Genomic DNA, 16,216 nt, shown 5'->3' with positions numbered 1-16,216 from the left:
TCTCCAACTGCTTTTCACTCAGGCTGAGAAGCAGATTTCGCAGGAAGCGGGATAAGAGAGCTTCCTTCACGGATGCAGAGGCAGCCTACCGGCCTGCGTTTGCAAAGCTGTATTTGGCAGAGAGGAGTCCGCTTTGACACTGGGAGACACTGAGATTTGCTCAAAGAACAGATATTTCCGGGTCCGAGGCCTGCATCTCTCTGACACTTTTTGAGATTGAAAAGGCTTTCCTAGCTCACAGCGTTGCTTCCCATAAAGGAGCAGGCTGAGGGAGTGTGTCAGACATGACTGGGCGCTTTGCTGGCCTTTCCTGTAGTATTGCATTTCAATTCAGACTAGGTCTCAGGATATCTTAGAGAGGAGGATGGGCCCAGTTGTCTCCAAAATTCCTAGGTCTAGAGTAGAGCACTGAGAACTCTGTCAGATGAAAGGGAAGAGCAGTTGGGTACTTGGTGATGTTGTTGCTTGTCTGCAATGTTTAAGAAACGCACAGAGAGAAACAGGCACCATCAGCCTAATGCAGGGTATGCAGGATCCCAACTAGAGTGCTTCTGCATATCAGCCAAGAGCTTCCTGACAGTTTTAGGCTCCCTGCAGCTCTCAAGAGCAAAGACAGATTAACAAGAGAAAAGCATACAAATTTATTTAATATAAGTTTTACTGGGTTGGCCAGAAGGTTCATCCTTTTTTTCTTTCTATAAGATCTTACAAATAACCCAAACAAACTTTTTGGCCAACCCAATACTTGACACTGGAGCCTTCATAAGGAAAAGAATACCTGAAGAAACAATTAAACCTGAGTATTCTCATGACAAGTTTGATGAAAAGCAGAAAATCGTGGAAAGATACAACAGGGCAAAGAGGATGAGCTGAGTACAGTGCACTTACTAGTATTAGCTGTTGTTCAGATTTCTATGTTCCTTCACCTTTGGAGCTAAAGATGCTCCTTTCCTCTGGGCGTAGGAAAGAAACTTCTCTTGAGGACTTTATAACCTGCTTTAGAGGCAGGTCAGAAACGTCCTCCAGCATATGCTGTTGCTTTCATTCCTACTGCTTAAAATATTCCATATATGAAGGTTCCATACTATGGGTAGCATGTTCTGAACCCCATCATTACCCATTGGTAGAGTATATTTCTGCCACATCTTCCCTTAAACTGTAAGACTCCTTGAAGTTGTGTTCCCACAGCTTAGTACATGTTGTATGTAAGCTTTTACAAAATAATGAATAAAATTAAGATAAAAGGAAGCTAAAGAGCTTTTCATTTAACACGATGGCATCACCGACTCTATGGACATGAGTTTGGGTGAACTCCGGGAGTTGGTGATGGACAGGGAGGCCTGGTGTGCTGTGATTCATGGGGTCGCGGAGAGTCGGACATGACTGAGCGACTGAACTGAACTGAACTACTATGAAGATTTAAAGGAAGTTTAACTTAGTTTGGGCTTCCCTGAGAGCTCAGTTAGTAAAGAATCCGCCTGCAATGCAGGAGCTGCTGCTGTTGCTGCTAAGTCGCTTCAGTAGTGTCCGACTCTGTGCGACCCCATAGCCGGCAGCCCACCAGGCTCCCCCATCCCTGGGATTCTCCAGGCAAGAACACTGGAGTGCGTTGCCATTTCCTTCTCCAATGCATGAAAGTGAAAAGTGAAAGTGAAGTCACTCAGTCGTGTCCGACTCTTCGCGACTCCACGAACTGCAGCCTACCAGGCTCCTCCATCCATGGGATTTTCCAGGCAAGAGTGATGGAGTGGGGTACCATTGCCTTCTCCAGCAATGCAGGAGACTCCGGTCTGATTCCTGGGTAGGGAAGATCCACTGGGGAAGGAATAGGCTACAGTATTCTTGGGGTTCCCTTGTGGCTCAGATGGTAAAGAATCCGCCTGCAATGCGGGAGACCTGGATTCGATCCCTGGGTTGGGAAGGTCCCCTGGAGAAGGGAAAGGCTACCCACTCCAGTATTCTGGCCTGGAGAATTCCCATGGACTTTACAGTCCATGGGGTCGCAAAGAGTCGGACATGACTGAGCGACTTTCACTTTAACTTAGCTTAACTTAGTTGCTTATCTTTGAAAAGAATTGTATTGTACAATCATACCCACCACTCTTGACAATTTTACCCTCAAATGAGCAAAAACTACCTGATGCCAATACTCACTTTTAGGAACTATACACTAAGAAAGTGGTGTCAGAGGACAGAACATAACAAACATTCCTATAAACATTTTTAAAGATATTATCAAATGACCCCTAATATTCCCCAAAAGATTCCTCAAAGCTGCCTTTCTAAATCTCACAGAAGCACTTTCAACTGTCAAGACTTGGATTTTTTTTTTTATTTGATGCAATTAAAATAAAGCAAGTAAATAAAACTGAGAATTTTATTCGGGCACTTTTATACTAGATTATATCTGACTAAATTTTATGTAAATAGTTCCAGGATATCAAACTCAACTGACTTATGTTTTCATTAAAAATCTATTCATTGAGTACTCAGTATCTTTCCTGGCATTAGCAAACTGGGATGGGGGAGCCTGGTGGGCTGCCGTCTATGGGGTCGCACAGAGTCGGACACGACTAAAGCGACTTAGCAGCAGCAGGAATACCCTAACAAGCAGATTTAATAAAATTACATGAATTTTCCATTAAAAGTAGGGTACTTTGTCTATTTGAAAGACTTCTTTATCAAATCCACCAAAATGTAAGACTTCCAAAGTCAGCTCATAGTCACTCCTTGAACTTCCAGAGGTGACCTGCAGATAAAATCTCTGAGTTAATTGATTTTATCACTTTTACAGAATTTCTATTGAAATTCTGCTAACTTCTTGTTTAAGACATTAACACTTCAAGAACCATTTATTTTTTTCCCATCTTTAACAGCTCAATCAATGTTTGAAAAATCTTTCTCTATCTTAGGCATTTTCTAAATGCCTACATTACATAATTAGCATTATAATGAACTAGATTCTGTTTACAGTGCTAAATTCTTAAAACTCACTGAAAGGCATATATGATATTTTTTAATTTTCTAAAAAAGGTATCAATGTTTTATTTTCTATGTGTGTGTCCCTATTTTTCCTTTTCTTCTATGACTAAATAGTATTGCCTTCAAAACCAGAAACATCTCAGTTGAAACAAATCACCTTGACATAAAATTTAATATAGGCAAATCTCCAATAAGCTGATGAAGTGCCTAAATCAAAGGAGATTATATTCAATTCCTTAAGAACCAGCACCCTTTAAACAAAGGCAGACTAGAGCAATGTTCTATTTTTTCCTCCATGATCCTTTAAACAAAGTCGGACTTTTAAACAATGTCTTCTTTTTCCCCTCTGAGAGGTCTTAAAAATAAGTTACATGATATTTTTCATATAACTTTTACTATGCTGTTGCATTTTGAGCCATTCCTTATCCCATTACCTTCCATTCCTTTCAGATTTTTGCTTATTTAACTGCCCTCAATTGAATATGACAGAAAAGGCCCTATGCATGATTCAAGCTCTAGACTTCGGTATTGCCCAACAGAACTTTGTGTGATAATGAAAATGTTCTATGTCTGCACTGTCCAAAAAGTAGCCACTAGCCACATGTGGCTATAAAACACTTGAGCTGTACGACCAATAAAATGAACTTTTAATTTTCCATTTTAATTCATTTAAATTTGAATAGCAATCTGTGGCTGAGCTGAGAACCGAAGAATTGATGTTTTTGAACTGTGTTGGAGAAGACTCTTGAGAGTCTCTTGGACTGAAAGGAGATCCAACCAGTCAATCCTAAAGGAAATCAGTCCTGAATATTCATTGGAAGGACTGATGCTGAAGCTGAAACTCCAACACTTGGGACACCAGGTGCAAAGAACTGACTCACTAGAAAAGACCCTGATGCTAGGAAAGGCAGGGGGAGAAGGGGAACACAGAGGATGAGATGGTTGGATGGCATCACTGACTCAATGGACATGAGTTTGAATAAGCTCCAGAAGTTGGTAATGGACAGGGAAGCCTCGCATGCTACAGTCCACGGTGTCACAAAGAGTTGGACACGACTGAGCGACTGAACTAATGTAGCTGTAACTACCATCTATGATAGAATAATAAGCAATGACCACTAAGTATCAGAATGGCTTCCTGAATAATATGATCACGATTATGCACCTGAAATACTTCCTTAGATATCTGAGCTTTAAAATTCACTTTTAATGTAGTCAATAAAGAGATGATTTTTAAAATGTCATGCCATTTTTCTCTACAGTATATTCTCTTTTCCCTTTTCTCTACTCTTCCACCTGGCATTCACATTACAGAAAATAGAGGAGATGGCCAAGATGGTGGAGTAGGAAGACCTTGAACTCACCTCCATCCACAGACACATCAAAATTACTACTTACATAGCAACTATCTAAAGGAACAACTTGAAGATTAGATTGCTGCAGGAAACTTGCTGCAGAAAAGATTTTCCTCAGCTAAAGACATAAAGGAACCACATGAGAAAGGTAGGAAGGGTGGAGACACTGTATTGTCAGGACCCTCATCACTTGCTTCAGTTCAGTTCAGTCGCTCAGTCGTGTCCGACTCTCCGCGACCCCATGAATCACAGCACGCCAGGCCTCCCTGTCCATCACCAAATCCCGGAGTACACTCAAACTCATGTCCACAGAGTCGGTGATGCCATCCAGCCATCTCATTCTCCGTCGTCCCCTTCTCCTCCCATCCCCAACCTTTCCCAGCATCAGAGTCTTTTCCAGTGAGTCAACTCGTCGCATGAGGTGGCCAAAGTATTGCAGCTTCAGCTTTAGCATCAGTCCCTCCAATGAACATCCAGGATTGATCTCCTTTAGAATGGACTGGTTGGATCTCCTTGCAGTATAAGGGACTCTCAAGAGTCTTCTCCAACACCACAGTTCAAAAGCATTGATTCTTCGGCAATCAGCCTTCTTCACAGTCCAACTCTCACATCCATACATGACCACGGGAAAAACCATTGCCTTGACTAGACGGACCTTGGTTGGCAAAGTAATGTCTCTGCTTTTTAATATACTATCAAGGTTGGTCATCACTTGCTTAGCAACCCACAAATAGGAGAAATATCACAACTGGTCATCCCCAAGGAAAAGGGTTTAAGCCTCACATCAGGTTTCCCAGTCCATGGGGTTTTGTGTACCAGGAAACAAGTCCCCAAAACGTCTAGCTTTGAAAACAGGAAAGCTTATGTTTGGGAGCCTGAGAGGCGTGGAGGGGGTGTTAGGAAACTGAGATTCTGCTCTTAAAGGGAGCACACAAAATCTCAACATGCTCCAAGTCCCAAGCAGAGGCAACAGTTTGAAAGGAGCTTTGGCAAGACCCACTTGCTGATCTTAGAGAGCCTCCCAGGGAGACAGGAGGCAAATGGGACAGTCCTTGGGGGAGAAAATGATGGTAATAGCTGTTTGGGGGAGCTTGTCCTACTATGCTAATGCCAGTACAGGCAATCTCCATTCTGGAATGTTCCCTCTAGTCTATTAATGCCAGGGACCCAATACAACCCTCCAGTGAGCCAGCAGCAGCCCTGTGCCCACCAGGCCCTGCAAAGAGCCATACAAGAAGCCTATCCTGCCCTCCAGGAGGCTTGCAGTCACCACATAAGGCACAGCTAAACTGGACAGAAGACAGTCTTGCCTAGAAGCACACTCACAGTACTCAGCCCCAGAATAACATAATGGTTCAGGCAGCTCACATAAAAGGCACCTTTAGAGCACACAGCTCGGGTAACCAGAGTGGAGTGTGCTGCTGGGCCCCAAAGGACATCTCCTACATGAGGCCACTTCAAGATAAGGAAACATAAATAACCCACCTAAGACACTGAAAGAAATACAAAGATTTGGCCAAATAAGGAGATAGAAGACTATATTCCAAATGAATGAATAAGACATAATCTGAGAAAAATAACTAAATGAAGATACGCAATCTACCTGAAAAAAAAGTTCAAGGTAGTGATCATAAAGATACTCAATGAACTCAGAAGAATGAATAAACACGGTGAGAAGTTTAACAGCTAGAAATACAAAGAACAACAAAGCATATAGAATAAGTGAAATACAAAATACAGTGGAACCAATCAGCAATCTGGAAGACAGAGTACTGTAAATCACCTGAGCTGAACAGAAAAAAACAATGGAAAATTTTAAAATGAGGATATAGTTTAAGTATCCTCTGGGACAACATCAAGCATACTAACATTATAGGGGTCCCAGAAGGAGAAGACAGAGTAAGAAAGGCGGCAGAGAACTTACTTGAAGACATCATAGCTGAAAACTTTCCTAACCCAGGAAAAGAAAAGACATTCAGGTTCAGGAAGCATGGAACATCCACTCCAGGTAAGAACACTGGAGTGGTTTGCCATTTCCTTCTCCATGGGATCTTCCTGACCCAAAGATCAAACCCGGGTCTCCCACATTGCAGGCAGAGTCTTTACGGTCTGAGCCACCAGGAAGAGCATAGGAGCGTATATATATGGGTCTTTTTTTTTTTTTAAATCACACCAAAACAAATTACAATTAAAGTGGCAAAAGTTAAAGATAAGAGAATCTTAAAAGCAGTGAAAGAAAAGCTAACTAGTCACACACAAGGAACTCCCGAAAGACCATCAGCTGATTTTTCAGAAGAAGCTGCAGACCAGAAGGGAGTGGAATGACATATTCAAAGTGAAGAAAGAAAAAAACCTACAACCAAGAATACTCTACCCAACAAGGTTATTGTTCAGATTTGAAGGGGAAACAGACTTTAGAGATCAGCAAAACCTAAAAGAGGTCAGCATCACTCACTAAACCAGCTTTACAGGAAATGTTGAAAGAACTTCTGTAAGTAGAAAAGAAAGGTCCACCGCTAGAAATATGAAAATTATAAAAGGAAAAAAACAACTTGGAACGGTAAACATACAGTAAAGGTAAACAGATCAACCATTATAACCCACTCCAGTACTCTTGCCTGGAAAATCCCATGGACGGAGGAGCCTGGTAGGCTGCAGTCCATGGAGTCGCAAAGAGTTGGACATGACTGAACGACTTCACTTTCACACATTGGAGAAAAAAATGGTAACCCACTCCAGTGTTCTTGCCTGGAGAATCCCAGGGAAAGAGGAGCCTGGTAGGCTGCCGTCTATGGGGTTGCACAGAGTCAGACATGACTGAAGTGACTTAGCTGCAGCAGCAGCAACCATTATAAAGTAGCAGGAAGGCTGAAGACAAAGGTAATAAAATAATGTATGGCCATAATAAATACAAAAAGATTTTAAATATGATGTCAAAAATAATAAATATGTGTGGGATAAAAATGTAGGGTGGTTAGAATTTGTTCAAAATTAAGAGATCTATCAATTTAAAACAACCATATATGTGTGTATACATATATTTATTAACCTCATCATAACCACAAACCAAAACTCTGCAATAGATACATACACAAAAAAAGAGAAAGAAATTCAAGCATAACACTAAAGACAGTCATCAAATCACAAGGGAAGAGAGCAAAAGAACTACAAATACTACAAGAGCAATCAACAAATAATTTAAATGGCAAAGTATAAACCTATCAATAATTAATGTAAATGGACTGAATGTTCCAAAGAAAAGAGAGTGGCTGAATAGATTTTTTTAAAAAAAGACCCATATATATGCTCCTATGCTCTTCCCTGGTGGCTCAGACTGTAAAGTCTGCCTGCAATGCAGGAGACCTGGGTTAGATCCCTGGATCAGAAAGATCCCATGAAGAAGGAAATAACAACCCATTCCAGTACTCCTACCTGGAGAATCCCCACGGATGGAGGAGCCTGGCAGGCTACAGTCCATGGGGTCGCAAAGATTCAGACACAACTGAGAGACTAACACTTTAACTTTATAAGCTCACATAAGAAAGTCACTTCAGATTTAAAGATATACACAAAACGAAATGAGGGGATAGAAAAAGGTATTCCATGTAAGCGGAAATGAAAAGAAAGCTGGTATACCAATACTTATAGCAGACAAAACACAGACTTTAGAACAAAGACTGTAACAAAAGAAGGCCATTACATAATGATAAAGGAATCAATCCAATAAGAAGATACAAAGTTATAAATATACATGCACTCAACGTAGGAGCACCTAAATATATAAGACATATTAACAAACATAAAGGGAGAAACTGATAGTAATACAGTAACCGCTAGCAAACTTTAAAACCTAACTTATGTCAGTGGACAGATCATCCAGATGGAAAATCAATAACGAAACACTGGTCTTATATAATACATTAGAGCAGATGATTTAATACATATATACAGAACACTTCACCCAAAACCAGCAGAATATACACATCCTTTTCAGGACAAATGGGTAGATCAAAAGTTCAACCACAGAACAATTCTCAATAAAATTAAGAATACTGAAATTATAAGTATCTTTTCTTAGTAAAAGTATAAGTATCTTTTCTGAAAACAGCATGAAACTAGAAATGAACTACAGGGAAAAAAGCTATAAAAGACAAAAATGTGAAGGATTAAAAAAACGCTACTAAACAATCAATGGTTTATTGGAGAAATCAAGAGAGGAAATAAAAAAATACCTGAAGACAAATGAATATGGAAATACAACAATCCAAATCTAATGGGGCACATCAAAAGCAGTTCTCTCCCTCTGAGGGAAGTTTACAGTGATACAGGCCTACCTCAGGAAACAAGGAAAATCTCAAACAACCTAACGTTATACCGAAAGGAACCAGAAAAAGAAAAAACAAATCCAAAATTAGTAGAAGGAAAGAAATAATAAAGATTAGAGCAGAAGTAAATGAAAGAGCCTTTAAAAAAAATAATGACCAATAAAATTATTAGTAATTCTTTGAAAGGATAAACAAAATTAATAAACCTTTAATCGGACTCATCAAGAAAAAAAGAGAGCCCAAATAAATAAAATCAGAAATGAAAAGAAACAAAATAGAAATGACACCACAGAAACACAAAGGATCATGTTACTAAGAACAAATATATTCCAGTAAAATGGACAACCTAGAAGAAACGGATAAATTCCTAGAAACATGCAATCTTCAAAAACTGAATCAAGAAGAAGTAAAAAAATATGAGTAGACCAATTACCAATAATAAAATTGAATCAATTAAAAAAAAATTCCCAAAAACAAAAGTCCAGGACCAGATTTTACAGGCAGATTTTACAGACTTTACAGGTAGATTCTTCAAAACATTTAAAGAAGAGCTAACACTCATCCTTCTTAAACTATTACAAAATACTGAAGAGACAGGAATGCCTCTTAACTCATTATACAAGGCCTGCATCACCTTGATATCAAAACCAGACAAATACCACAAAAAAAGAAAATTACAGGCCAATATCACTGATGAACACAGATGCAAAATCTTCAACAAAACACAAACAAACTAAATTCAACAATACATAAAAAGGATCACACACCATTATCAAGAGGGATTTATCCCAGGTATGCAAGGATTTTTCACTATCTGCAAATCAAAGTGATATACCACACTGGCAAGCTGAAGAATAAATAAGGCCACACATTACAAAACCACAACCAACAGCATACTCAACAGTGAAAAACTGAAAGCATTTCCTCTAAAATCAGAAATAAGACAAGGATGCCCACTCTTGCACTTTTATTCAACATAGTGTTGGGCAGTCCTAGCCCTAGTAACCAGACAAGAAAAAGAAATTTAAAAAATCTAAAATAGGAAGAAGTAAAACTGTCCCCATTTACAGATTATATGATACTAAGTACAAAAATCCTAAAAACACTACTAAAACCTACTAAACAAATAATTTCAGTGAAGTTGCATTGTTGGTAGGAATGTAAACTGGTGCAACCACTATGGACAACAGTATAGAAGCTTCTCAAAAAATTAAAAAGAGAACTGCCATATCATCCAGTAATTTGACTTCTAGGTATTCACCTTACGAAAACAAAAACATCAATTTGAAAAGATATGTGCACCCTATGTTCACTGCAGAGTTATTTACAATAGCCAAGATTTGGAAGCAACCTAAGTGCCCATCGATAGATGAAAGGATAAAGAAGATATGGTCTATAAATACAATGAAACATTTTTCAGCCATTAAAAAAAAGAAAACCTTGCCATTTGCAACAACATGAGTAGATCTAGAGAATCTAATACTAAGTGAAATACGTCAAATACCACATGATCTCACTTATATGTGAAATCTAAAAAACAAAATGAAAACAGACTCACAGATACAGAGAACAAACAGGTGGTATCTAGAGGAGAGTGTGGTGGGAAGCTGAAATAAGTGAAGGAGATTAACAGGTACAGTCCTCCAGTTACAAAACAAATAAGCCATGGGGATGTAATATATAGCATAAGGATATGGTCAATATATGAGGACAAAGAGTTACTGGATTTATCATGGTCATTTCACAATGTATGCAAATGTCAAATCATCATGTAGTATACCTGAAATTAACTATACTCCAATTTTTCACTTAAAATACCAGATATCAGTCAACAGATGCCAACATGAAAAGAAAGAGAATCCTGCTGTTCAATGTAGACTAGAATAAAGAAAAAAAAAGTCTGTAATTTCTCGTGGAAGTGTCATATTGCCAAGGCTGTAAATAGCCATTTGAATTTGTTCCCTACAAATGAGACAGCTAGATGTAAATGTAAATTTCCCTGATGGGTCTTAAGGTTACCAGAAGGTATGTTATTTTCTGAGCATAAACACAGTACAAAGTGTTAACAAGTTATATTCCCTTTACTATGTACACAGCACTTTTACATAATTTATCTCATAATTAAACTCCTGACAATTATGTTCAACCTCCATTTTTCATGTGAGCCAACAAAGTCTCAGAGTCATAGACCTAACAGTCAGCTTTAAACACAGATCTAAATGATCCCAAATAAGGTATTCCAAGTAGAAAAGTATGATTACAATGTTAAATGAGCTTAGAAAAGTGTTATTAATAGTTTCTAATCAAGTATTTCAGTTAGTGATTTCACTATGACAGACTCTCACCCTCAACCAAGTATCAAAAATGTTAATTTCAGTTAGTTACCAAAAGTACTAATAGGTCATTCATTTCAACTACAAAAAAATAAAAACAAGTACCATGTAATCAGATATCTTATTGGAGAAGGTAATGGCAACCCACTCCAGTGTTCTTGCCTGGAGAATCCCAGGGACAGGGGAGCCTGGTGGGCTGCTGTCTATGGGGTCGCAGAGAGTTGGACACGACTGAAGCAACTTAGCAGCAGCAGCAGCAGCAATCAGATATCTTACAGTTTTTAAACAGAAATATATAATTAAACTATTAGGATAAATAAAGATGCTTTATTTTATTGACATACTTTTAGCATTTTACAAATCTTCAAATATCTGTGACATAAGGTCACATATTCCACATAAAATCTTTCCCCTTTAATGTCAAGTTTCTATTATTTCTACATGGAACATTTACCAACTTCTTAATCCTCTCCCAAAGAGCATCTTTTTGACTTCTGATTGCTTACCTTCCATAGCTGAGCTCTAGATTCCTGCTTCCTTAACAAGCCAAGACTCAGTTTATGACAAAGTAAACAAGAGCAAGCCATAGGAGGGAAACACAACATTAACTTAAGCCCTAATAAACATTCTAACCAAGAGGAGAAAACATTTCAAAGTAGTTCTTCCTCCATTAATGAGCATCTTTCTCCCTTATTGTAGGTTGATAACCAACAAAAAACAAACAAAAAAAGAGTCAAAGATAAAAATACAGCTGAAATGAGTGGCTGAAAAAGCTTCCTATTACTTCATTGTAAATTAAATTAGAACTGTAGATGTTTTGTTTCCTTCTCCCTCATAGGGTCCAGCCTGCTCAGATGCGTCTACCATACAGAGGAGTAGAGAATGTTATGCCCTAAGAATTGAAAGCTCTAAAAATAGAACCAGAAGGCACTGAGCAAAAGCACATTCAATTGCTTCACAGGCCTCATCTAATCTTCCCTTGGGAAGGCATCTCACTCAAGGAACTGAAAGACAGGAGAAAAATACTTCCAAGAGAGAACTGCCTCACTTTACAAGTCATGTAGATACATGGGGAGAGGAAAATGATGGTTCCTCCTTCAACAAACATTATCTCCAAAAACACATAACAGATTCTTCAGGATGTTTTTTAAACTCTCAAAGAGCAACGCCTCATGGAAAACATACCATCTTCTCCTGTTTCACTTCCCACACCAGAGAGAGGCAGGGATTGGGCAAAGAGGTGTTAGACTAACTTGACCTAAAAAGACTGGGCTAAAGAAAGAAAACTAAGTCTGCCAATTCCCAAAGTAGACCTGATTGAAAACCAATAATCTATGCATAAATTATGACAAGTAACTCTGCCTTGTAAAAGGCAGAGCTCTTTGTAAAGCTGCACAGATGTAGTACTTGACCATTTTTTTTATCTTCCTTTTTAAAACTCTTTCCCTCACCTAGCCTTTCTCAACCTTACTCCCTCCAAAGACCTTCACCTTGCCCTCTATATGTCTAAGGTTCACTTCTTTCTTAGAACTGACCTCTAAACTCCCATTCCCCACAGTCCAACTAAGTATGAATCAGATTATGTGATTAAAGTACTTCCCTCTAACGGGTAAATGTGGTTTAATCCACAGGGTTCAACTCCACAAATATCATTAAGCTCTACTACATACAAGGCGCCATGTGCTTAATCAAAGTACCTATTCTTCTTACAAGAAAACTAATTAAATCAATCTTGTAATGGACAGTGTAAAAGAGAAGCATGTGAGTGCATGCTTCACCTCACACTCTTCTCTTCCCATTTCTTCACATCTCAGTGCCCCTTCTCCCTACCCCATCCTCCAGGAATCAATAATGCTTCCAGTAAAAGTCAGTGACTGGGAAGACAACAAGTGATGGTAGAAACAATAAACATTCAAAACCACAGATGAGGGTCTCCTAGATTTTAAGTACTAATCACAAGTACAATAAAAAGCTTCTCAATATATCAATTCAAGAAACCTACAAATCAGCTTTGCTCAAAACCCTGAGTTATTAAATCATATATACTGAGAGTATCTCCCTTCTCTTATTTCCACACAAGGAAATACCTTTTAAAATATTTAAAAATTTAAATTATTTAAAATATTACTAAGCATCAGTTCAATTTGCCCAACCACATTTAAAGGCTATTAAACTTAACTGCTTTCAGTTAGAACTGGTATTTTCCCCCCAAGTACTCCTAGTTTTGAAACTGCAAACTAATTGGCATACTTGCTTTAAAATCTTTTTCAGTTGTACAATTATTAATTTTTACTTATAACAGAGCTCCAAACCTAGAGAGCAGGATACAATAACTGACAGGTTTGGTTTGGTTGAGCCACATGAAGTTATTTTTAACTGTTTCAAGTAGTTGTCAATATTTTTAAAAGTCAGGAGAATGGCAAGCAAAAATCTAGATTTCCTGTGTTCTCTTGAGAAGGTTGAAGACTGGGCCCAAATTCATTACTGTGCTAATCAAGTGAACCTGAGAACTTGATAGTCCTCTTTACATTAGGCATAAGCTCTCTAGTGTATTTCACTCATTTTTATTTTCATATGCCTAGTATCTGAAGCATGCAAGTTTGCTGAAAGGTGCATATTTTCCAGATCACTTCAACAAGTCACCTAATGTATAAACGCACAAAGCAGGACATATTGGTTTGCAACTTCATAGTTAATAATAAAAAAAATTTTTTTACAAGACTTAGAAGGTTGAGAAAGAAAAAAATTCACACTGGTGGAAGGGTAACATACAGAATGTAAAAAGCCCACCTGAAAGTTTTTCTAGGAGAAAAAAAAAAGGTGAAAATTCAAAAACATTTGTCAAGACACTGAAAGTTTTCCTGATTGAACCTATGTTACTCCACTTCCTTGTCACACTCCAAGCTTCAGAACCTCCCTTCCCACTTTCTCTTCATGTATAACAATAGCAGTTAGGCCATAAATTCTGAGAGATGTTAGAGAAATTTATGAAAACACATAGACACCTTCAAAAACAATTCTTCTCACACACTTTTTTAATAGTCTTTGTCCACCATCAAATCCTCTCCCAAGTTATTTCTATGGCTTTCTGCTTTGTATCCTAATGACTATAGTCCTCACTTTCAAAGACTGGGCTTCAGTCCTAGAAGGGTTCTCCAGTATACAAACCTTTTTGGCCCTTACAGTTGCACTCATTATATCTCTTATTCCAATTTCTACAGTCTATTTCATTCAAAATTTATCTATAACCCCCTCTCTAAAAAGTCTTGATCAAATTTGTGTACGGGGGTGGGGATACCAGTTGTACAAAGAAAATCAATATACTGTTATTTTTCTCTGATGTTAATTTAAATAAAAGGCATGAAGACTCTTAAAGAGTAAAAAAAAAAAAGTTTAAATAAACTGTATATGCTAAATGCATAAAGTGACAAGAGACTGATGCTCTAGCATGTCTGGACTAGTGACTTTTCATCACGGACTCAAAGTACTAAGGAGAAAAATTAGCAGGAAATATCTGCGGCCAAATGATGGTCACGCTGCCCCCACACTAACAAGTTACGTGATGTCTAACCTCCCTGCACCCCATTCAAGAGGATAAAGGGTGTCAAGAGACTTGTATCTGAAGAAGAAAAAAAAAGCAGCTTTTCTGTGCAAATTTTGGGAAAACAAAGCTTTACCGCACGTAATATCGTTACAGCATAAAACCAAGCAACACCTTATTGGGGTCTCACTCCTCTTCACCCAAAGAGAGACTGGGGCCAACTTAGCCCCTATTGTGATGCGCCCTCCTAAGGATGTCGCGGCGTTAACCCAGAATGACAGAAAAGGGGCGGGGCACAGGGCTCCCCTGCCCTGGGAAAGAGGGTTGAGGGTATCGCCTTCATCTCTGGGGAAAGGCCTCAGAACTTCCAACCCAAAAACAGCATCCCCGAAACCCAAGTCCCTTCGCTGCCTCTCCGAACTGGGAGCCAGCGGCCGGAGCCCAGAACCCCACCCACGGTCCCCCAGCAGGATCTGGGACGCCCAGACCACCGCCACAGCAGCTGAGCTCTGGAGCCCAGATTCGCCCTCCGCCCCCTTCCTCCTTCGCCCCGACCAAGCCCAGGCTCCGGCGCCGCCCCCACTGAGTTCCCCAACTGAGTCCAGTCACCCTCGAACCTGTAGTCCCCTTTGAGTGTCCAGGCACAGGCCAGGGCCAGCGACACCTCCGCTTCCTCCCCAACTAGATCCTCCAGAGAGGTGTCTGCGGCTACGGCCGCTCGAGCGGCTGCGGCTACTAAAGCCGCCCCAGCGGGTTACAGGCCGGCTCCAGGCTGCTTCTCGCGAGATCCCTCAGATCGAAGAGGCGAGATTAGCTGAGTCGTCGCGAGAATGGAGCCTCACCGCCCAGTAGTTGGGCGGGGCGCAGAGGGTGCCGGCGGTTGAGGGAGTGGCAGCCTGGGGTGGGCGTTCAGCCTGGGGGCTGGTGCCACAACAGGGGAAGCGCTTGTGTCCACAAACGTCAGCTCGGAATCTACAGCGATCCTCGAGCCTGAGTGGCTGCGAGCTGTCACCTCCAAATCTTTGAATACCACATTTTCCCTTGATTTCTTGTTACCGTTAGAAAAAAGCGGACATCCCAGAGTTGGAGAAATACCTTAAGGACGCTTAGTTTACTCAAGGAAAGCGTTTTCCTCAACTCGGTGAACTCCGAACTCCTTTGCCGGCTCAGCGGGCGGTTATTAACCCGTCTGAGTTCAGGAAAAGCGGTTTTCGTCAGAGTCATCCTCTATTTCCTACCGTCCGCAGTTGTTTGTTTTTAAACACTGGGTAAGCGGGAATCCGTGTACCAGCTGGAACTTGTGCAGCTGGGCCTCTGGAACATCGATAGCAACGTGGGTGAGATATTGCTCCTTGCGACAGGTTGCCAGTCATAGGGTGTCGGTCACTCATCTTCACTGTCTGTCACATGCTGGACTACACAAATGGAAAAAATGAAAGAAGGTCTCCGATCTCAAAGCTCACGCCCTGGGAGCGAGACCCACCCTGAAACAGATAATCCTGTTAACTGTGGTAAAGAAAGTGAAGTCTCTCAGTCGTGTCCGACTCTTTGCGACCCCATGGACTGTAGCCTACCAGGCTCTTCCATCCATGGGATTTTCCAGGCAAGAATACTGGAGTGGGTTACCATTTCCTTCTCCCGGAGATCTTCACGACCCAGGGTTTGAACCCGGGTCTCCCG

General features: G+C 40.1%; 1 protein-coding gene across 3 annotated transcripts in view; it reads right to left on the bottom strand.

Annotated features, from left to right (window-relative positions):
- BTBD10 (BTB domain containing 10) overlaps positions 1-15,325 on the bottom strand; it is an 81,355-nt gene extending 66,030 nt beyond the window's left edge. For all 3 annotated transcript variants that reach the window (XM_055423341.2, XM_055423342.2, XM_055423343.2), the window contains exon 1: positions 15,154-15,325. The gene's annotated coding sequence lies outside the window, so the exon portion shown is untranslated. The remainder of the gene's footprint in view (positions 1-15,153) is intronic.
- Positions 15,326-16,216: the final 891 nt, after the last annotated feature.

The sequence above is a fragment of the Moschus berezovskii genome, chromosome 14 (genome assembly GCF_049115385.1).
Source record: "Moschus berezovskii isolate FMDL1 chromosome 14, NW_MosBer_1.0, whole genome shotgun sequence".
Classification (NCBI taxonomy): Eukaryota; Metazoa; Chordata; class Mammalia; order Artiodactyla; family Moschidae; genus Moschus; species Moschus berezovskii.
The sequence above is the reverse complement of the archived record's forward strand: the minus strand, read 5'-3'. Positions and strand labels throughout refer to the sequence as shown.